Raw genomic sequence first — 23,803 nt, 5'->3', positions numbered from 1 at the left:
TTTTAAAACTAGAATGATTTCATAATAAGGGTTAGTAATTTAGGGCATGGCTTCTGGAACCAGTGTATCTGGGTTTGATTTCCACTCTGCCACCTGTGTGACCCTGGACAAATTATAGCTTCTCAGTGCCCCAACTTCCTCATCTGAAAATAGGGATTGCAATCTATTTCATGAAGTTGTGGAAACTTGAATTTAATCATGCATTTGGATTAGTGTTTGGTACAGATACAAGCATTAACTCATTATGAGCTAAGATTCTTGATTGACTAGCATTCTAGAACATATGGGAATTCCAACTAACTGACTTTTTTATTGATTTTGAGAGAGAGAGAGAGAAACATTGATCTGCTGTCCCATTTATTTGTGCATTCATTGGTTGATTCTTGTATGTACCCTAACCAGGGATTGAACCTGCAATCTTGGCATGTTGGGATGACACTCTAACCAACTGAGCTACCCAATCAGGGCCCAACTGACTGACTTTGGAAAGATACTAATGAGGGCATTCCATTAATGTGAGTTTGAAGAACTGAGGTAAGTTCCATGGAGAAAGTGGGAATTTAGAATATTTTTAAGGGATAATGAAATTTGGAAATTAGAGACAAAAGCATGAAGGGCATTCCAGGTAGACACATAGGCAGGAATAAATATTTGGAGAGGAATAGAGGAAAGCAAGGAGTCATGTCTAGTAGGTGACAAGTATTTTGAGGAAGGCAGGGGATGACTACAGCATAAGGCTTATGAGGTAGCTGAGGAGCTAAGAGGGGCTAAAATTAGATCCTCTAATTTCAGGCTAAAAAATTTTTTTAGCTTCTGGCAAATAAAATAAACTGGTGCGGTAATGAAGATATAATAATAAAAATATTAATAAAGACAGAAGCATCAATAGCAGAGAGCAAAAGGAATTAGAAGCGATATTTGGTCATTAGACATGGAGAATATATGTGAAGGAGGCAATTATGGCTCCAGATTTTAAGACTGAAGGACCAGAAATGCGATGATACTTTTAGCAAAAATGGGAATATTGGAGGCATAGCTGCTTTGAGGAAAAGATATGTTTGCTTTTAAAAGTGCTGAGTGCAAATAATGGCAATACATCCAGTAAATGATTTGGCAGACAGATGCAGTAGAAAGAGCTTCATTTGGAACAGGGCCAGTCATACTTTTACCTTTTTTTTTTTAATTTTAGACAGAGAGGAAGGAAGGGAGAAAGAGAGGGAGAGAAACATCAATGTTTGGTTGCCTCTTACATGACCCCTATTGGGACCTGACCTGGCCAGCAACCTCGGTGTGTGCCCTGACTGGGGATTGAACTGGCAACCCTTTTGGTTCGCAGGCTGGTGCTCAATCCATTGAGCCACACCAGCCAGGACACTTTTACCTTTTATTCTTGTGTTCCTGAGCACATTACCAGCATCAATGCAAAAACAAAGTAAAATCTTACAATTCTAGAATAATGTCTTTGTTTTCTTTATATATTTCAAATTCTCAGAATCTGTCTACTAAGTATTTTAAAAGTGAGTTTAAATTAAATAAATTGCAGTATTGGTCTTTTGTGAATCAACAAAACTTGAAAGACAATGTGTCTCAGATCCATCATTTCATTATTTTGGTCCCTGGACACCACACTGACTTCAAACAGTGTGGTGATGACTGGTGGGAGGAGGGTATGAGGGGGCTAAATGGTAATGGAAAACCTACAATAAAGACTTTTTTTAAAAGAACACATGAAATATGTAGCTTTCAGACTTGTCTAAATACTCCTAGACCTAGGAGGCAAAGATCCTAATCATTTTGTTCAGGAAATAGCCTAGCACAATTCAGTGTCCATAGGACTATTCACCACCATCAATAATGTTTACCAGAGTCGCCTGCCTTTAATGAAACAGGAGCAGAAAAATTGATTGGGAGGTGGCATGTGTGTTATCATAATACTGATCACTGGGGGAAAAGTGCATTTGTGAGCAAATCTAGGACTGCTTAGCAACTGTTTCCAGGCGAAGGGTGGCTGGGAGCCAGCTAGGGTTGCCTTTCGGGAGCCATCAGCCTCTCTCTACACGCGTCCTAGGATATCTGTTTTAGGATTGTTTGGATTCCAGTTTTAAGGTATACTTTTTCTTAGCAACTCCTAGTACTAAATGTTTTGCTTTTTAGTAATTGACACAATAAACCTAACATTATTACTTTTCTGTCCATCTCTGAATGTAAGTATACAGATTTGTAACTCTAATAGAATATGTGTGAGGTCAAGAGCTTTAATATTTTTAAAAACCATTCATGTCCATTCTTTTTAGGCCCCATTTAGGATTGTGCCCAGATTTACACCTACATCTTGTATTACTAAACATAACCCTTTAAACTTTCAACTTTAACTCTCCTGAAAAATCCATCCCTGGCCTTTCTGTGTGGTCACTACCTCTACCTCCACCACTGATCATAGTTTATTTTCTTGTCCCTGACCCTTGCAGCAGGATATAATTCAGCTTATAGCAGTGAAGCAGGAGATTCCAGAGAAACTGGGAGGGTAGGGGTGAGGGGGAATAGGGGGGGTTATACCACAACTTGATCAAGGGCAGACAGGCCATATAGTAGAATAGAAGTCTTTCCAGGGAGAAAAAAAAATGCTCAGAAAACTTAAAGGAATGTAGTAAACACCACAACCTCTTACTGGTTAAGTACTTCCTGATACTTCTGAGTAGTTCAGTCCCTCTAATTCTGTCCAAACTGCTTGCTTCCAGAGTCCTCAGATACCAAAAGTATTCACTTGCATTCACTAAGCCATCCATTCATTCATTCTTTCATCCCCTTGGCTGCCTGGAAGTCCCACCCCCTTGCCTTGCTCATTTTCCTACTGCTATTCAGTCCTTTAGCTCAATTGCAGGGGATCCTCTGAAAGCCCTCTTCTTTTGCAAAGTCACTTCCCTCTACCTATTCCCTTAACATTCCACCACATCTTTATTTTAGTTGAAACCCAAGGACTGTGCTTCATTTTCAGCCCCTCAGACAGAGCCTGCTCTTTGTTCATAACCACGACCTCATAAACCAGAGCCAGGGGATGGATAGCCATCCTCTTTAGCTGCTTATGCCACTTCCAGATCTTTCTTTTTTATTTTCATGAGAAGCCTGTCTTCGTTTGGAGACAATAGGGGCATTTAAGGCCATAGGATTTGGGTTTGGACCTGTATTTTAGGAGACTGGATATATCACGTAACCTTTCTGAGCCTTGTTTTTTATATCTGAATGAAGAGAGTAAGAATATTGTTTTGCAAGGTTATAAAGAGTAAATATATTCATTCTTTTCAAAAATCTTTACTGATTTTAAGTGCCACGTATTTTTCTAAGTACTGAACAAATAATTTCTTCCATCATGAAGCTTGCAGTCTCATGAGGCAAGAAAGTCTTTAAACAAGTAAACGTGTGTACATAATTACAAAACCTAACATGGAAGAAGATACAGGGTGCTGTGACAAAGGTTCAGTTGGAGGTAAAATTTAGGTGTTGGAGAGTCGATCCAGTTGGACCTGTTTGCTTTTTCTGATATATATAGCCCGCATACAGAATCTGCTTTATTTTTTTCTAACTTGCTACCCAGTTTTCCCAACATTATTTATTTAAAAATCTCTCTTTACCATTTGATTTGAAATTCAATCTTCATTGTGCACAAAATTCCCATATATATTCATTCAGGTCTATCTCTGGACTTTCCATTGTGTTTCATTAGGCTGTCTTTTCATGAGCCAATTCTATACTTTTAATTATTAATGTATTTATAGCATGTTTAAATATCTGAGAAGGTAGTAACTTACTGCTTTTCATCAGAATTTTCCAGACTGTTCCTTTATACTTATTATTTTCATGTGAACTTTACAATTGGCTTACCTAATTCTGATCTGTATTCTTATTATGGTTGTTCCTTGATAATTTATAAATATAATATACTGCTTGATGATATTTAGTCTTCCTAGTAAAGAACACAATGTACCTATATATTTATCCAAGCTAACTTTTAAAACATATTTATTTTTATTGAGAAACATTTGACATATGAAATTATATTAGTTCCAGGTATACAGCATAATGGTTTGACATATGTAAAGTCTATTATGGTGGAGGAGAAGCAACTGGTGTGCTTTAAAAAATTGTTAAAAAAGTTTAAATTACAGTTGATATTCAATATTATTAGTTTCAATGCATGCTGTATTTTTGATCCATAATTGGGAATGTGTATATGTGGAGGACCGACCATAGTTATACTCAGATTTTCTACTGCGTGGGTAGTGGGTACTGTCACAAGAGTGTGTTTGTGATGTCGTCTTTCCTATAAGTCAGCTGGGCAACTGCTCAGCTAGCTGCCTGCTAAGCAGCCCAGCACCAAGGAATAGACAAGAGTCACACACGGTAACTATGCCATTCATTCAGCTTTTATTGAATGCAGGTTCCCTCGAAGTAGAACATCAACATGCATTTATATCCCACTCACACTCTAACAATCTAAGAGAAATATAACACACACAGAGCAATCAATGGGGGATAACAAACCCGAGTCCCAGAGTCTCGGTCTTCAGGTCCAGGAGACAGCACGGTGGGCAAGGGAGTTGTCAGCATCTTGTAAGGAAGGATCGCCAGAGCCAGGTGGGCAGCAGGGTAGACAAAGTCCTCAGTCCAGCAGGGCAGAGCCTCCATCAGCCGACGCCAAGGGAGATCAGTGTGGCGTGGAGCAGCACTCTGGTGTGTGGAGCTCAGCTGTCTCAGTGGTGGTTTGGAGCCTGCCTCAGTTATACCTTGAAAGTGGTGTATTCTACCCTTTTGATAAATGTCTTGGCACCCTGATGGCAAGTAGGGACTTTCCCCAGGAGCCTATTTATAGGTGGTCCTGCTCTGCAGACGTGGTTGTTCTGACCACACCTCTCTCAGGTGTGTCTCCTAGTCAGATGTGTCTGTTATGACCACGTGGGCAGATATGTCTCCCTGACAGATGTGTGTAGTGTGCCTTAGGTAGTTTCCCTCTTGAAGTCAAGTGTCATGGCTGACTGACATGAGTGACTCCACTTTGTTTTCCTTTATTCTATCTTGAACGAGCTAATGCCATTTTGTCGGTCCTGCTCTCCACAGGAGCCCTAACGCCTGTGTTGTTCCAGGGTCAGCTATATGTTGCAAAATAATCAAAACAATAAGTCTAGTTAACAATTAATCACCACACATAGTTATTTATATATTTCATAGTTATTTCACCACACTTTTTATTTCCTGTGATGAGAACGTTTAAGATCTACTCTCTTAGCAACTTTCAGACCATTCACTATAGTCACCATGCTACACGTGAGATTCTTGGGACTTATTTATCTTGTACCTGGAAGTCCGTACCGTTTGACCCCCTTCATCTCTTTTGCCCATCCTCTACCTCCTGCCTCTGGCAACTACCAGTCTGCTCTCTTTATCTCTGTGGTCCAGTTCTGTTTGTTTTAGCCTTCACATATAGGTGAGATTATATGATATTTGTCTTTCTCTGCCTGACTTGCTTTCCTCAGCATAATGCCCTCAAGGTCCATCCATGTTGTTGCGAATGTCAAGGTTTCCATTTTTATGGCTGAATAGTCTTCCACTGTGTGTGTCTGTGTAAACCACGATTTCTTTGTCCTCTCATCCTTCAGTGGACACTTAGGTTGTTTCTGTGTCTTAACTAATATAAATAATGCTGCAGTGAACATAGGGGTGCAGATACCTTTTCCAATTAGTGTTTTTATTTTCTTCAGATATATACCCAGGAGTGGAATTGTTAGATCATATGGTCGTTTTATTTTTAAGTTTCTGAGGAACCTCAATACCATTTTCCATAGTAGCTATACCAATTCACCTTCCCATCAACAGTGCACAAGGGTTTCCTTTTCTCTACATCCTCCCAAGTTAACTTTGAGAGCCTTTGTGAATATTAGAAAGATTCTCCTATTAGATTCTGGATCTTTCTTACTGTCTGGAGTATTTTGCTTTTGCTATTAAATGCGGTCTGCTTGTCCTATTGTTTCTATCATGGTGTATGTGTGTATATATTCTATATAATAATTAATTAATGTTTGTATATTAATAATTTCATATCCTATGACCTTGCTGAATACTTCTTTTATCTCCTTTGGGGGAGTTTACTTCCAGGTCAGAAGAAGAGAAGCAGGAACAGGTTCCTGTGTGTCCCAGCCAGGGCCTGACCTGGGAGGGGAGGCACAGGGAACAGCTCTAGCTGCACGTGCTGGGTCCCACAGTTGTCCCGGCTGGGTCCAGGGAGGGTGGCTCAGATCCTGGGGGCAGAGGTGGCAGGCCAGTGGGCCCAGAGGACGGCACGCACAGAGGCAATAAATACTGACAGGCCAGGCACGCTGCTCCAGGCCAGCAGGCCCAGGTAGGACAAGGAAAGCTCAGCAGCCGGCTTTGTCTGCCAGGGGCTCTCTTTTGGGACCATGGGCTCTGGTCTGGGTGCTGCCCACTGGGTCAGAGAAAGCAAAGGCCTAAGGACACCCAACCTCTCAGATGGGACTGGAGGCAACTTGAGTTTTGGCAGTTTGGCTTTCCCCAAGCCCTTGGAGCTGCCCCCATAGCCCTGGCTGGGGCAGGGCGGGGGAAGGGGCTGGCCCTTGCAGTCCACGAACAGCTGCAGCGTGCCCCACACCTCCCCCACCGCAGGGACTGCGGATGGGGCGGCGGGGACTGGGGGAGACCACATGCTCACGCAGACTGGAGTCAGAGGTTAGTGAGGACGCCCACAGCACCCGTTCCACATGTTAAGACATCGTGGTTAGACAATTACAGGCAGCGATGGATAAACTGACCAGGGAGGAGTGAAAGCTGAAGGATGACCGGCCCCCACAAGGTCCTGCATCATGCACTGCACCCCCACCCAGCACCCTGGAGGGGGAGGCAGAACAACAGAAAAGGCCCAGGGGTACATGAACGCCCCCCTCCCTTGGGAAAGCCAGGGCTTCCAGTGATTCGGGTTGGGTGAGGACAAGTGGGGGACCCTGCAGGGATCCAGGGTCAGGGGAAGCCAGAGCTGAAGCCTTCACCCCCACAGCCTAGGCGGAAGCAGCAACAGCACTGGACTATCCAGGAGGCTAGGGCCTGTAGGCTGGCAGGAGGCAGGCAGGGGAATGATGGTAGGGTGGGCAGGGGCCCTGTCAGCACTTTGGTATGGGGGGGTGCAGGGTGGGGGTGAGTTAGAGCGGGGCTCTCACATCTCTCCATGTGTCACTCCTGTCAGCCTCCCTGGCCAGGCTCAGCTCTTCCCATCCTTTCTGATGGTGAGGTTCCACCCCCAGAGCAGGTGGTCAGTTTTGTCCTCTGGGAAGAGGCACTTGTAGCTGCCGCAAGCCAGCATATCCTTGGGTGCCTCCTCCATGGGGGTGAGGAACTCGAACTCCTTGGCCTGGGGCCATAGCTCCCTACCAGCTAGTCAGTCTTGTCAACCTTGACGCATTTCTAGTGTGTGTGTTTGATGTACTTCTGGCCAGAAATGGTCTCGTGGGTCACCCGGAAAAAGATCTTTATTCACTATTCTACACCCTCCTTCAGCACAAAGAACTGCTTCTTGAAGGCCTACAGGGCACCTGTCAGGTCCAGCTCCAGGGGGCCTGGGGCCCTGCTACACGCCAGAGTCAGGCAGGTGACACTGACATTGGGGAGCTTGTTGTTGGCAGGCTCGGCCCCACGGCCCAGCCCCTGCTGTACTTGCCCCCTTGTACTAGCGCAGACTCTGGTCATTCTTTGTCCAGTTCCTGGATCTCCTGGTGCTCTTCTGGGCAGGGGCTTGTAGTTGACCGAGTGCGTGTCCGCCTCGTGCTCAGCTACCAGCCCCGGTCCGGTCCGGGAGCTCCTGCGCGGCCAGAGGCTCCACCACACCGCACTGGAGCTCCCTCCGGCACGGAATGAGGAACCTAAAGTTTTTTTTTATTAGTTTTGTTTCCTGTCTTTTAGATTTCCAGGTATACAATCTTACCATTTGTACATATAGAGATCTTTATTTTGTTCAGTTTTTATACCTTTAATTTTTCTAGGGTTTTGGTGGTATTAGGCAGTCAGTCAGACAATATGAAGATGCAGTGGTGATTGGCGGCCTCTGCAGCCCCTGGCTTCCAGAGGGACGTCTCTAGTGCTTCCCCCACAGGAAATATGCTAGGCTTAGGACTGAGTAAAGAGTGCATGATCGTATAAAGGAAGTTTTTCCATCAACCCTTGTTTTGAGTGCTTTTAAAAAAAAGTAGAGTTGATTTTTTATCAACTTCCTTTTCAATGACTTTGTACATAAACACAATTTTTATTCATACACTAGCATACATAAATAAATTTTGTACTGTTGAACTATTATATTCTTACACAAGTGGGAGCCCACTCGATTATGACACATTATTCTGTGAATGTGCTGTTTACTAATACTTTATATTGTCCTTTCGAATTGATATTCATAAGTAAAATAGATCATCTTCTTAATCTATTAGATTTTACTATCAGCGCTATAATTTATAAAATAATCTGGAACTTTTCATTTTTCTAAAATCTGGGACAGTTTAAATAGCATGAAAATTATACACTCTTTAAAGATCCCCCTATGAGACTAGACAATGGTACTTTGCGGGGGTGGAGTAGATATTTGCAACATATGTGAGTAATTAAATTAGTTTGCAATTACATCTTTAGGATTTCCTTTAATTCCAACACAATTTTAGTAGTATCTTACAATGTTTAACCTTGATATTCTTAACCGTGCTTATCTGCTCCAACAGAGAGTATGATCACAAGGCGGGAGCGTCAAGAAACAGGGGAAATGTCACTATGTTTGGAGACGGGAGTGGGAGGAGGAGTCACACCCATTTTGAAGAGAGGACTGCAGGAGAAGGGCTAGCCTCAGTGGGGGCCAGGTTCCCTTACAGCCTGAAGGGATTAAGATTCCAAAGGCTGCAGTGAAAAGGGTTGAGGTGAGGGGTAATAGTGGGATTCGCTAGGGCCCCAGAAAAGAGAGAAGGAAGGACAGGAGGGAGCTAGAGAAGGCAGGTGGTCTGAACTGGGATTAAGAACTTGCCTTTTGACTTCCGGCAAGATGGAGGAATAGGTGGGCGCACCGTACCTCCTCGCACAACCAAGAACAGAGCAACAATAATTTACAACAATGATTTGCAGTCATAATATCAGAACTGTCAGAGGATTTATCTAAATGGAAGACGGACAGCCTAGAAGTTGAAGTAGACCCGTACATCCAGACTGGTAGGGGACTACGAGCCGAGTGAGCAGGCGTGGGGCTGGCTCGGGTCGCAGGCGCGGGTCGCAGGCGCACGGAGGTCGGGGGAAATTTGGCGCAGAATCGGCGCGACAGCAATCCGGGACGCAGGAGCGAGCGCAGCGGTGTAGCGGTGATCCCTGAGTACGCAAGCGGCGGCTGGGGGAATCAGTGGGGCAGCGACTGGGGATCAGGGCAGAGCTCACAGCCCAGAAGCCCAGGGAAGTGTCTGACTCCAGGAGAACGGAAGGGTCGCCATTGATCCCTCCTGTCCCCGCTCCCTCCCCTGCCCCCACATATAACATCACAAGCTAGCGACTGGGGCGCCCAGCACCGGTGAACACCTAAGGCTCCGCCCCCCACCGCAACAAGAGCGACCAGACCAGAGAAAAAATAAATAAATAAGTAAAATAATAGGAGAGACGGGGAAAGACGTAAGATATGTTTCCAGCAGAACAGATCAGACCCCCAGGACTCATCCTTTTGAGTGACCAAGAAATAGCCAATCTATCAGATGCACAGTTCAAAACACTGGTGATCAGGAAGCTCACGGAACTGGTGGATTTTGGATCCAAATTACATGAAAAAATGCAGATTACCATAAAAGGGATGCAGGAAGACACACGGAGAAGAGCCAATTGTGAAAGGAAGGAATCTGAATCTCAAAACAACACAGTGGACCAGAAGGAAGATAGAATCAACCAAGCAGGAGAGCATGATGAAATAAGAATTCAAAAAATTGAAGAAAAGCTTAAGACCATCGAGGACACCTTTAAACGTTCCAACATCCGAATTATAGGGGTACCAGAAGGGGAAGACCAACAAGTGGAAAAGTTATTTGAACAAATAATAAAGGAGAACTTCCCCAAACTGGCAAAGGGAACAGTCTTCCAAGAAATCCAAGGAGCGCAGAGAGCCCCAAAGAAGTTGGACCCAAGAAGAAACACACCAAGGCACATCATAATTACATTAGCCAAGGTAAAAATGAAGGAGAGAATCCTAGAAGCAGCAAGAGATAAGGGGACAGTCACCTACAAAGGAGTTCCCATCAGACTGTCAGCTGATTTCTCAAAAGAGACCTTACAGGCAAGAAGGGGCTGGAAAGAAATATTCCAAGTCATGAAAGACAAGGACCTACATCCCAGATTGCTCTATCCAGCGAAGCTCTCATTTAGAATGGAAGAGAAGATAAAGTGCTTTTCAGATAAGGTCAAATTAAAGGAGTTCATCATCACTAAACCCTTACTTTATGAAATGCTAAAGGGACTTATCTAAGAAAAGAAGATAAAGAAAAGACATGTATAGTAAAAGGACAGCAAACTCACAATTATTAACAACCACACCTAAAGCAAAACCAAAAGAAACTAAGTAAACAACTAGAATAGGAACAGAACCACAGAAATAGAGGGCACAAGGGGGGGCTAGCAGTAGGGGTGGGAGGAGGAGAGAGGGGGAAAAGATATAGAGAATAAGTAGCATAGAATGTAGGTTGAAAATAGATCGGGGGAAGGCAAGAATAGTACGGGAAATGTAGAAGCTAAAGAACTTATAAGTAATACATATGGACATGGACTAAAGGGGGGGAAGGTGGGTGGGAGAGGGGGCACAGGGGGGAGGGGAGTGAAGGGGGAAATGGGACAACTGTAATAGCATAATCAATAAAATATATTAAAAAAATCAATGTTGAAGGTAAAAAAAAAAAAAACTTTCTTTAAAAAAAAAATTAAATAAATAAAAATAAAAAAAAATCTTTACCCAAGGATATTTCCATTGATTTTAAAGACAGGAAGGGAGAGGAAGAAAGAAACATTAAAAAAAAAAAAAAAAAAAAAGAACTTGCCTTTTTCCCTGGACCTGAGAGTTATGTTAGGTGGTTGGCCTCCACCCAATTTGGTACAAACTCTGGTGGTGCTGTGACTGCCCAAGGGTCACAGTCTGTCTGACCTGTCTCATGTACGCGGACCTGGTGACGGTGGTGGGGCTGAAAGGCAAGATCTCCCAGGTGGTTTTTGGGTGCTCTAGGTTGATGAACACTGCTATGCTCTGGCATTCTCACTTTCTATGTAAGTAACTAATAGCAATGATATTTTCATGTGTATAAAATATTTCCTCTTTAGTCACGAGATAACCTATTTGAACTCAGTTTCTGGAGGTCTTTGTTATTGTTTTTCCATTGAATTCAGAACATGCCCTATTTTGATTTGTGAAGCAGAGCTGCTAGAGTGTTGCAGTTCTATCATTATTTGGCAGTGAGGGGGTCTTATTTCTTTCAGCTCCCTTGGTTTTGTGAAGCTTGGTGTTCCAAGTTCCCTTGTCCCTAAGGTCCTTGCCTGGTGACTGCTTTGTAACCACATTCTTCTATCCAATTGACACAAAGTAATAGAGCTTGCCAATAACATTCAATACCTCAGACAGACAGATCCTTTAAGAAAAAAGGCTGAATTCAGTGGCTCATAAAACTAGATGTTTGACATACATGGGAGAGGGAAATCTCAAGGAAGCCAGTGAAGTGAAAAATGCAAAGAGGTTCAAGCTGCAGTAATCCATTCTTGAGAGCCATTGTTAGCCCCTTCAAAATTTCTGTTCTTTTTAACTTTTCAAACTGCTGTCTCTATCTGAAAACATTAAGGTATTTGTTAGAGTTCGCCAGTGCCAAGCTAAAAGTCATGCATGAGTGTAGAGTCAAGATCCAGGCATTTCCACTGACAGCAGAGGTTCGTTTTCAAAGATACAGATGTGGGTTTTTTTAAGACAGACAATCAGGAGCCCGTTGATCTTTCCGTGGACTTAGTTTTGATGTGACTTTCAGTCTGAGGTTACTGTGATCGCTTTGGTTTCTGTGTCTTAAATTAATGTGCATTGCAAACAACTGCATATCCAAAGGCCTCAGCGTGGGTTGATGAAATGGTTGTTTCTGCACTGCCTTTGCACAGCGTTCTGTTACCCCCACATTCTATTCCTGCCCCGTTTTTCTTGCTGGCCTGATAGCCCTAGCTCTAGAAGAAGGTCACTAGCTTTAGAAGAAGGTGTTTTGTTTTTTAAAGCCATTGCCATAGGCGTGTTATTAGTGCATGTTCTTCTTTGGGGATCCCCTGCATCCAAATGCCAAGCCCAGAGTATTCATTTCTTGGCCTTTTATTTTCAGTCCTTATGAAAATTGCACACCCTACCATATCCTGCACTGAATGAGTATACTTTGAAATTTGTTTTCTCCCATGATGTTTACAAAATATGAACAGTGCTGACTCACAAAATGGGAAACAGATTGGAAATTTAGCACATCCTTCTTCCTCATTTAATGCAAGTGTGGCTAGACTTTTGTGTTTGATCCACACTGACTAGGTGACATTAAGACAAATGTTTTCTGTAATTAGTTCCCTTCATTTGCCATTTTTAAAAAGAGGAATAGACTTTGAAAAATTAAAGATAAATAGTAAATACTAACCACAAAAGGATTTCAGCATGAGGAATGACAAATGTTTGAGATTCCAAGACAAATAAAGTATTAATTCCATGGATTAGTGTTACAGAGTGCAGCCAAGAGGGGAGACCCCAAATGGGCATTTGAAATGGGGTCCAGAACTCAAGGTGTCTAGGAGATTTTAGGATATCCTCACCCCCACCCCCCAGGGTGTGGGTTGGGGGAAGGGACAAATGGAGTAGGGCCTTTGAGAGCTGTTTCACATAGCAACAGCCTTGTAGCTAACCTCTGGCATGGTCATTTAACATATCTATAACCTTTGACTGGTTACATAGATATGTTAAATAGCTGTGGCCATGCTCTGAGCCAGGGGAATGGAAGTAACTACCCCACCAAGGTGTAACTGGGGGGCAGGTCCCCCGAGTTACAGCGCCTGCCTGGGAGCTTGAAGAAGATTGGCTCCATGACATGGGGCCACACCTGCCTGCACTCATGATGACAGTCCAGTAAAGCTGGAAGGATATGAGTTCTGGCACATGAAGCTGAGTGTGGAAGGAGTTGGAAATGGGGCTGCAGAGGAAGACTGGCGCAGGGATTTAAACCCAGATGCAGCAGCTATTGAGGGAGAGAGAACCATGCAGCTTTAGCAGAGTGAAAACTCCCGCAGCCCTGCAAGAGAGGATCACCATGTGGCTTTCGCAGAGAATCGCCACTCGGCTTTGGCAGAGTGGCGGCCCCCCTCTCCGCAGCTTTGTGGGGAGAAGCACGTGGTTTTGGCTGAGTAGGGACTCCCATGGCCCTGGGAGAGAGGACCACGTGCCTTTGCCAGAGTGGGGATCTCTGCTAAAACCACCACCTGGCTTTAGCAGAGATCCCGGTGACTCAGCTGAGGGTGCCAGGAACCCAGGGAGGTCCCCCAGTTGAGATGGAGTACTAATTGGGAATAACCAGAGTACTGCCTGAGCCATGGACTTCTATTTCCTTTCCTGAGATACGGTATTCTGGACTGGACAAAGGGGGAAGGAAGGAAGGACTGTGTCTGTTTGTAGGTGTTTTAAGGGACTTTAGGATTTTTGATGAAGATATTAGGTTACTACTTTAAGTCTGTATAGCATTAAATAACCATTTCCTTTCCTTTTCACAAATCTCTGGCATTGAGAGATGTCTTTCCTCTGGTGGCGGATATAACGGACCTGGGGGCTTCTTTCAATAATAGTATATTGTCCCAGGCCCCCCTTGTTTGTTCTGTAACATTAGTAACTTTAATGTTACTAATATAATATAATGTTTTTAATATAACAGTAAAATTTTCTTAATAATGCCACATGTCCATTTGTATTACATAAAAGGCTAGTCACACTTGCTTTAAGTCAGAAAGAAATATATCATTGTACATATGGTTTACCTAAATGAAACCATGGTTTCATTCAGTTAAATTCTGTAATTATATAGTCCATAATTATTTAAAAAGTCAATTCTATTTACTGCTACATAAGACCTATGTTGTGAAACAGTAAATGTGTAGTAACTGTTGTGGACCTCCATGCGTGGGGTCCACGGCGTTGTAGCTGAAACAAAAGAGATTCACACGGACTACTGAATCCTGTGGAAGAAAAGGGTGAGCAGCTTTTCTCTCAAGGGGAGCAAAAGCCTAGGCCCTTGCTCCAATGAGCTTTTATTGTCTTACTGGGCACATTATAAGAAGATCCTCATTTACTATGCAGATGTTCACTTTAGGTGGTTACCTTATACAGAAAACAAAGGAGGGGATGCTGGTAATCGTATCACAAAAGAGAGATATTTGCAAATGAAAAGGCAAAAGTGGTTGAACCTGTTACACTGGTCCTTGGAAGGTTTAGCATGGTTTTTGGGAAGTTCCTTTGCAGTAAATATTTGCCACTGGGGGCTGGGCCCATGCCACGCATGATGGTCTACTACAACTCTCCCCTTGTTTTTATAATCAGTAACTGACACACATTCTCAGATTAAGCCCATTGATCACTGTCAGGCAGTAAGATCGAATAGATAACATTCAAAGAACTCTGAGGGCCTATTTTAAATCAGGGTCAGATAGCTGAAAAGCCATAAAGTTCTGGGGAAACAAACTCATTTCAGATTTGGACCCTTATCATTTAAATTGAGAGTACTAGCAAAGTAGGTTTCATAGGATTTTATGCATTCTTTCTTAGGCCTGATTGTCCCCGGGAACCTGCCCTTGCCAGCACAGGGCCGCACCCACCTCCAGCATTGTTTCAGGCTTAGGTGGAGCAGGGGAAGGCAGGCAGCCGAGAGATTAGGAGACATCTTGCAGGCAGAATGAGGACTCAGGCTAAGTCAAAGCCAAGGGATGAGGGTCCATCACCCCCTTTTTCTACAGCCCCCCCAAGTCCTTCCTGAGGGCCTCCCACCTGATCGTGCCTGTCCTAGGTTGCCCCTCCCATGAGGGGTCTTAGCCATCATTGGCTAACCAACCAAGCATTGGGGGCCAAGCAGGGTGACATAAAGTGAGCAGAGATGGTGCTCCTGCCAGGAGTATGAGCTTTGTCTCCTCAGTGGCTTATGGTCCTAAGGTCTCTCACTCAGCCTTAGCCACTATATAAAATATGAGGATAGACATTTACTATAAAATATATAAAAGATTGAAAGGAAATATATCAAAATATTAAAAGGTTTTATTTTTGAAAGACATACTAACATTTTTATTCTGCTTAATCTTAAAAGAACTCATAGAATTAATGTAACTTCTAGTCAATCACTTATAATCTTAAGTGAAACTAAGTTAATAAAATACTGACATACGAAGAATGCTTACATGTAACTTTTAGTTGGTCTTAGATGATTCATTAGAAAATTCTTGATTTATAGATGAGCAGAGACTCAAGAGACTAAAATTTTTAAAGAGACTTAAAAATATTCTAAGAGACTTAAATTTTTTTAAAGCTTCCCAACTATTTAGGGAAAAACCCAGGGCTTTATTTCATTTATCTTGATTATTATAATTAAATTAAACTTTTTCTTAAAAATATACATGGTGAAGCCCTTGCCAGGTCGCTCAGTTGGTTGGAGCATCATTGCATACACCAGAAAGTTTGCAGGTTTGACTCCTGGGCAGGGCACATACCTAGGTTGGAGGTCTGATCCCTGGTTGGGGCACTTAATGGGAGGCAACCAGTTGGTATTTGTCACATCGATATTTCTCTCTGTCTCTCTGTCTCTCTCCCCACACCCTGTCCCATCTCTCCGAAAGCGATAAACATATCCTTGGGTGAAGACTGTTTTTTTAAGTGTGTGTGTGTATATGTATATACACATATGGTGAAAAGTGAAGGTAAATATGAGGAAAGAAAATAATTGAATTGATCGTCAATAGTCAATTCAGAGTTCTCAGTTCACCTTTTATTTATAGGAAGGCTAATTTTCTGATGCTGCTCCTTGTAGTTAAGGATAATTCTAAATTAGGACGCAAGCGTTGCTTCATTCATCCTTGCTAATGTTGTTGAGGGAAGAGCCAGGCACCCAGACCTCTCTGCCAGTGCTGTCAGCTGCGGCAGCAGCAGGGAACCAGCTGCGGAGGGGAAACAGAATTGGAGCTGCACTGAAGAAGAGGCTTCCACTAAGTTCGGTGATGCTGTGCTGGAAGGAAGACTTTACACCAGGAAATCCTTGCCTCCGGGAATAATCAATAACATTTCCTATGGTGACATATCAACTAATCGTTTTGTTTACCTTTATCAGCCCTACAGGAATGTCCAATATGATCGAACCCAGAATGTAGTGTGTACCAGCCTTTAGAAGGTATTTCCTTACTCTGTCCAAGTGACACACTTTTTATTTAATAGACGTTCCATCTAAAATTATATTAGACTTACTTTCCGTAAACAACACATCTGGGCTTCTCAGGCCTACACTCTAAAGAAGTTGCAAGTGGACCATTCCATTTTTTCTTTTTTTACTACTGTCATGTTATCTTGCAGATAGATCTGTTAAACTCACTATAAAACAGATTATTGGTTTTTGTTTTTGTCCATCTTTCATCGGCCTTTGACTCCTGGGCCAGGAATCAGCTAACGAGATGAAAGTCAACAGCTCCATACGGAGCCCCCAGCACCATTACAAATACTCATGCAGAAGTAGGGACTGAGCAGTGTATGTATTCTCTGGTTGCATAAGGAAGTATTTGCCAGTACATTAAAATAGAGATGTGCTCTGGACTTTGGATAAACAGCTTACTTTATTTTTCCTCTCAGCCACCAAAAAGAAAAGACCTATAATCAGATATAGGAGTTTATTATCAGGAACCAGGAGTGACCTTAGAAGACCATAGTTTCTACTTTGTAATCCCTGCTAGAAAAGAAGAAAATGATTTCAGATCAATTATTCCAAACCAAGGTCTTTATTGGGTAGATATCTCACCTGGTTTGAAGCTGACAGCCGTAATAATCCAGTTTCCTAAAACTCACTGCCACCTAGGATGCTCCGTTCTGGTGGAGAAGACGGGAGAGCCAAACCCAGAGAGTCCCCTGGATTAAGATTGCTAACTGAGCACACCCTGTGTACTTCCCCAAGTCCTACCCTCACCTTCCCTGTGCCTGCCACCCGGTGGAGTGGAGATCAATTAGGATAGGCTGTAGAAGACAGAGAAGTTATTTTCTTTGAAAATTTAAGTAGTGATATGAGTAAATATGAGTATATTATTCTAATATAATAAATTTCTTAAAAACTGGTAAGTTGGTTATGCTTATATTGGCTTATGATAACTTTTTGTTTAAGCAGAATATTCTTCTCCTCAACCACCCTAGGGGAAAAAAATGGAGTGAAAATTTCTTGAAAAAAAAAACCCAAGGCCTAAATGTGGAACTTATACAGAAGAGAATCTTGTGGTTAAAACTCTGTGAAAAGAAGCCTTGGAAAAGAAAGTAGAATTGCTTATAGAGCCACAAAGGCAACGTCTTAGAGAAACAATTTCTACTGTAATCTCTACCAGGACGTTTATGAGGATTGAGGTAAGGCTTCGTATTTGCATTTTGTTTTCTCCATCAGTGAAATTAGAATGATTATTTCCCCATTTTACAAAAGACCAGGACAAAATGAAGCTGACCATTTAATACCCTTGTTTAAGGTTTATTGGTAACAAAAACAATCCAAATGTAAATTCTGATAGACATACCATGGAATTCTTTTGGAGTATGGTTACTTGAGATACTGGGCACATGGGAGCAATTTTTAAGAGATATTTTAGTGAAGATATTTCTCATCTGGAAAACAATGATTATAAATTTATAATTTTGCGTAGTTATATATTTGTCTAGATATTTGAGAGTAAATTTATTTTTATGCCCTAGAAAGAAAAAAATAAAAGTTCATATACAGTGAAATACTGTATAAAATAAGCAGAATAATGCATTTTAATAAACACAAGTAAGACTGTTCCAGGGCTAAAACAGATTACTGGATCGTCTTGAGGTAAACATCACCCAGCTGGTATGTTTTTTGAGTAGCTGGTATGTTTAAAACTTCACAGTTTTAGAAATGTGATTTTTACTAAGTCATCCAGGAGATATCAAGTCTTGCAAAAATCAAATCTTGGCCTGTAGCCCAGGCCTGGAATCCAGTTCTCCGTAATATATTGACAATCTCCTTCAGTGCTCATCTGTCTGACATGTCTTCAGTCCCTGCTAAGCGTCCAGCACTCAACCAGGAATTGGGGATACTTGAATGAAAGGACATTATTTCCACCATTTCAGTGATGACACATAAATACAAACCATCCATAACAATGAAGTATTTATTGTTATGCATACATACATAAAATGTAATGGAAAGATGGGGGAAGAGCTCCTAAATCAATCCATGAGATTGTAACTAGGTTCTTTCTGAATGGATTCTTGTTTTCCCATGTTAAGAAAAAATAAGAATTTTAACCATAACATTATACTAAATTCCAGTTTGCATTTTGCATTCCCAATTTTAGAATCAAAGCTCTTTGGGATTAGGATTGTATCAATTACATGTTTTCAGCCATGACTTAGAAGGGGAGCAGAGAGGCTCTGGGAGAGTAAGGTGCTGAGACCCACACTCAGGGCTGCGTTCACAACCTCTGGATGAGAGCCGTGCCGGCACTGGGGTGAACCTGGTAACTCCAGATTATTTCCTCAGCTCTTATCTGTGAGACAGAACAGGTTAATTGGTGATTTGTAGTGAAATAATAAACCAACATCTTGCTTTGTCTCCTTGCAAGATTTTACTGGAAAACCTGAGCTCTGCAATTCAATAGGAAGCAGATGCTTTATTTCAGTGTAACAGAGTATACACCTCTTAGAAATAAAGGTGAATCTAAGTAATCCCTATTCTTAGAATCTAGTATTTGAAAGATTTTTTAAAAAGACAGCGATGAAATCTACCACACTTTTTTTACATTACTTTTATTACCTATTTTACTAATACAGATGTCCTCATTCCCTCCCCCTTTGCCCACCTCCCCCCGACCCCACTCTTGCCCCTCCTTCCCTCTGGCCACCACCACACGCTTTACCATAAACTGTTACAATCCTCGAGGTAAACAGTATTTTATTTAGGCATTTTCAGTTATTCTATTTAATTAGATATTTCTGAGTTAATGTTATTGATACTCAGCTGGGCAAGTTTTGAGTCTACAAAATATGGGAAGACTTTCATAGGCTGAAAAGAATAATAATAATACAACTTATATTCACTTGGTACACTCTAATTGCCAGATTTGGCTCTAATCCTGGTGAACATTTGCCGTTTTGGAGCTAGCATAAATAATGATGCTATGAATATTCTTGTCTCTTGGTGCATATATTTAGCTTTAGGTGATAATACCAAGCATTTTCCAAGTGGTTGTATACCAATTTTTCCTCCCATTTGCAGTATATAAGAGTTTCAGTTCATCATCCTAACCAACAGTTGGTGTTTCAGTGATTCTAACGGGTATGTAGTGGCATCTTATTGTGGTCTTATTTTGTACTTCTGCAGTGACTAATAAAGTTGAGTACCCTTTCATATATTTATTAGCCATTTAGATATCCTCCTTTGATGTGGATCCTTGCTGGCAGGATCCATGTGTTGTGGCAGCTATGAACAAATACACACGGACTACAGAGTCCTGTGGAGAAAAAGGGATGGCATGGCCACTCTCTAAGAGAGAGAGAGAGAGAGAGCAAGCCCTGGCCTGGACAGACTTTTATTGTTTTTCTGGGTATATTACATCTAGGATGGTTCTCATTTACTATGCACAGGTTCGCTGTAGGTGATTACCTTTTATAGATAACAAAAGAAAGAATGTTGCTAATTACTTCAAAGAGAAGGATGTTACAGATCAAGAGGAAAAGTGGTTGAACCAGTTACACTCCATATTTGGGAGGTTTAGCTCAGATTTTAGGAAGTTACAGTAAGCACTTGCTGCCTCAATTCAGGGTGAGGGAGTTTTAGCAAAAGCAAATCTCAAAGTGGCCCAGGTACAATGCAGGCCTGGCTCCCCATGGGAGAACTTCTCTGTGGGCATGATCCTGTGTGCCAGGCCTCACTTCCCACTGGTCTTTCCAAGTGGGAGCTGGGCTACATTCCCACACCACGAAGAACGATTCCCTATACTCCTTTGCAAAGTTTTTATCCCATTTAAAAAAAACTGAGTTATTTGTCCTTTTCTTGCAGTTCTTTTTATTTTATACATAAGTCATGTGTAAGATAACTTTATTGCAAATAACTTTACCTGTGGTAAGTTATGCATTTTAATTCTTAATGCTATCATTTAATGAAAAAAGTTCTTTTCTAATAATATTGTTTATTGATATTTTTCTTGTGGATATGCTTTTGTGTCATGTTTAAGAAATATTTGCCTACCCAGGCTCATGAAAAAATACATGTTGATGGGTTATATACTTCAGTGTTTCGAAGTTGTCATTCTATTTTCTTTGAGCTTTCATTCTGTGGAAAGTCAGCTATCAGTCAGTTGCTGTTTTTTGAAGATGATGTGTCTCTTTTTCCCCTTTTGCTCTGAGATTTTCTAATTGTCTTTGGTTTTCAGCAGTTTTACTATAATGTACTTAGATGTTATTTTATTAGAATTTGTCTTGCTTGGTATTCACAGAAGAACTGGAATCTGTAGCTTCATGTTTTTCGTCATTTGGAAATTTCTTCACCATTACCTACTCAAATATAGCTCATACCCTGTTCTCTCTCTCCTCTGTTTCTGAAACTCTGATCTCACACAGGATAAACATTAATGTTGCCCCCTAAGTCTCTTACATTTTTTCACTATTTTTCATCTTAAAAAAAAAGAAAACCCACTGAACACTTATTATAGCCCAGATACCCTCACCCTGACCACATTCTAGTTTAAAAGTTATATTCAGCACACTTTAAAAATCGTACAGTTGGTCTCTGCCACTACCAATTGGAGGAGCTGTGGGTTCCAACTTCCTTCCCATCTTGTCCCAGCCAGGGCAAGAGGACAACAGGAGGGCAGGAAGGTTGGGCCCTGACTCCCAGTTCCACTCTGGGGTGGCCGTGAAGAAAGCCACCCATTCTGAGCCCACCAGCAGAGGCTGCCCTCTCCCACTCTGGACCAGAAACACGGCCTGCAGTCCTAGCAGACTTTAAGGCCTAGCTCACCTCTCAAAGTCCTAAGGCTGGGGGCAGGTCTCCTCTCAAAGGCTCTTGAAGAATCAAATTATTCTGAGGCCAAAGTGGGTACAGGGCCCAAGGGGGCCAAGTCCCAAGACTGCCCAGGAGCTGCAGGGAAGCAAGCCTGGCTTGACCTGCAGCCCGGCTGCAAGGACCACCTCAGACTCAGTCCGGATGCTGAGTATAAGGCCAGGGCCAGGGAGAGGCCCCTCAGAGAGGGGAGGACACTGCTCCAGAGTTTTTCTCCACCTTGGCCAGCCCCAGAATGATGGAGGGAGGGCCTGGCTGGGATCTGGTGGGAGCAGTGTCCCCAGTAAAGGGGCCCAGCAGAACAAATTGGTGCAATGTTTAGGCCCCACTCCCTCATCAGCTCCTAAACAAACTGAAACTGAACTGAAAGGAACTGGATCCAATTGAAAAGGGCTGGAGAACTACCACTTGATAAAGATGATACAGTATCTTTGAGTGAAAGACAGGAATGTGTATGTATGTAAGTTATTTCTTTTCTGGTGGAGGCTGAGACTCCTCATCCACTTCTGCTCTGGTAACTGGGAAGTACAAAGGGCTCGTTTCTAAGTTTCTCCTTTCTTGTCTTGAGCACACCAAGGACTGACACTGATCGCTCAGTGTGGAACCCACAGGGCTTTTGTGGATTGTTCTGGTACTAGGTTGGTGAAACCCTCAAGCTTCAGAAGAGAGAGGGAAGAGCAAAGGACATACCATAAGTGAGAATTAGGTGTAAAGGTGGATCCTTGCATTTGTCATAATTATTTAGCATGATATGCCTGAAATATGTAAAACAAACATTTGTTTTACCTCAGTATAATCAGTTTGTGTACTTTAAAAATGATTACCAGATAAATCAATGTAGGTATAGTCACATTCTATGATGGTCAAAATGTACCCACCCCAATTTAATCATATTTTCATGAAGAAAAATTATATTTCTGGCCTGTTGTGCTTGTATGTGTTACCTTAGTTAAGTTCATCATAGTAAAAAAAATCTTGAATGCATTTAAAAGCTAAGATTCTGGGCTAAATTTTGTGTCATTTATGTGTTTTGACTCCTCTTCAATGTAGGCATATTCTTCACTATGTTATACCTTTAGAGAGGTAAGTCTCATGTTAGTGTACAGATTGTGAGCTTTGTAGGTTCCAGTCTTTCTTCTTCACAGTTAGTTTTGCTGCTGGACTGTGGGCCACAGGGTCCTCATCTGCGAAGGAGTCGGGTGAAGTTGTCCATCACTAAGGCCCCTTCACGCATGATTTTGCAAGACCAATCCGTTGTAGAACGAACTAACATACAGTGGTGCTTTTGTAGGATTGTTTTGTTTGCTTGCTTGCTTGCTCGCTCGCTCGCTTTTACGAGGAATCACGCTGGCAGATGCAGACACCACCTGGAAAGTGCAGGGAATCACAAGTGAGTAATGCCCATGTTTTGAGGTAGTGACCTTGGAGAGTGAGAAAATGGCCTGTAGAGGTATTTTGTTTTAAGGAGAAACAATCCTGAAAATGTTCTCGACTATTTTTGGATAGAGAAGTACAAAATGGGTGTGTCTTCTAAATGTTTAAGTACTTGAAGCACTTTTGCACAGCATACTCACGCTGCAAGCTAGTTCGGACTGGCAGAGTCCTTGGCCTAGCTCTGCAAAATGTGAGGTTTGAGGTCGAAGCATGTTCGGCTGCTAAGTCTGGACCCAAGCGCCAGGTCCCTTAGCTGGGAAGGCTGAGGTGAGATTGCTACGAGTTCACCTGCGCTGCGCGCTGTGCGCACCTGTTTCCCGCACAGGCCCGGCTGTCCCAGCGCAGGGCCTCGAGGGCGGCCCCTCCTCTTCACTGGGCAGAGCCCAGGAGGCTCAGATGAGGGGCCTGGGGCCGGGGCAGTAAAGTGACTAGCTCACTTACGTCTTATTTGAACTTTATGGGGGTGTAATTTCTGCTGGGAGGCGGCAGCACCCTGGATAGTGTTTGGGGGTGGACAGGGGATGGGGCGGTGGCCTACCGCCCGGTCTCGCCGCCCCGCCCCGTCCGTTTCCCACCCGCCGTGGGCAGATGCGACTGCACGTGGCCCGCCCGGGGCAGGCCCCGGAGCCCGGCGGGCGCCACCTGCGGGACCCAGCCGGCCGGGTGCGGGGCGCGCGCGCGCGGCGGGCGCGGTGGCGGCGACGGCGGCCGGAGGAGGGGCCGGGAGCGCGGCCGAAGGACGCCCCGTCCTCTAACTGCAGCCCCCTGACTGAGCCGGGTGCGGCGAGGAGGCGGCGCCGCTGCCCTGGCTGCGGGACTGCCCTCGGTTCCCGCCCGCCCTGACGCCAGCGCGGCCCCCGGGCAGCGCGGGCGCCGGGGGCTCCGGGTCCGCCTTGGGCAAGGAGACCGCGCGGGACGCCTTCTCGGCCCCGCAGCTGTCCCGACGTGCGACCGGCGCGCGGCTGTCCAGGTCCTGCTTCGGTAAGTGAACATCTGGGAGGGGCGCCACCGGTGCG

At 43.2% G+C, this 23,803-nt stretch overlaps 1 protein-coding gene and 1 pseudogene across 2 annotated transcripts in view; one reads left to right on the top strand and one right to left on the bottom strand.

Annotated features, from left to right (window-relative positions):
* Positions 1-7,261: 7,261 nt before the first annotated feature.
* Positions 7,262-23,780, bottom strand: LOC114494805 (annotated as a pseudogene).
* Positions 17,510-23,803, top strand: part of C4H2orf88 (chromosome 4 C2orf88 homolog) — a 37,287-nt gene continuing 30,993 nt past the window's right edge. The window contains exon 1 of one of the 2 annotated variants that reach the window (XM_036023178.1): positions 17,510-17,680. The gene's annotated coding sequence lies outside the window, so the exon portion shown is untranslated. Of the gene's footprint in view, positions 17,681-23,448; positions 23,769-23,803 lie in introns of those variants that run through there. The other variant, XM_036023176.1, reaches the window with a different exon arrangement.

Source organism: Phyllostomus discolor, chromosome 4, assembly GCF_004126475.2.
Source record: "Phyllostomus discolor isolate MPI-MPIP mPhyDis1 chromosome 4, mPhyDis1.pri.v3, whole genome shotgun sequence".
NCBI lineage: Eukaryota > Metazoa > Chordata > Mammalia > Chiroptera > Phyllostomidae > Phyllostomus > Phyllostomus discolor.
The sequence above is the reverse complement of the archived record's forward strand: the minus strand, read 5'-3'. Positions and strand labels throughout refer to the sequence as shown.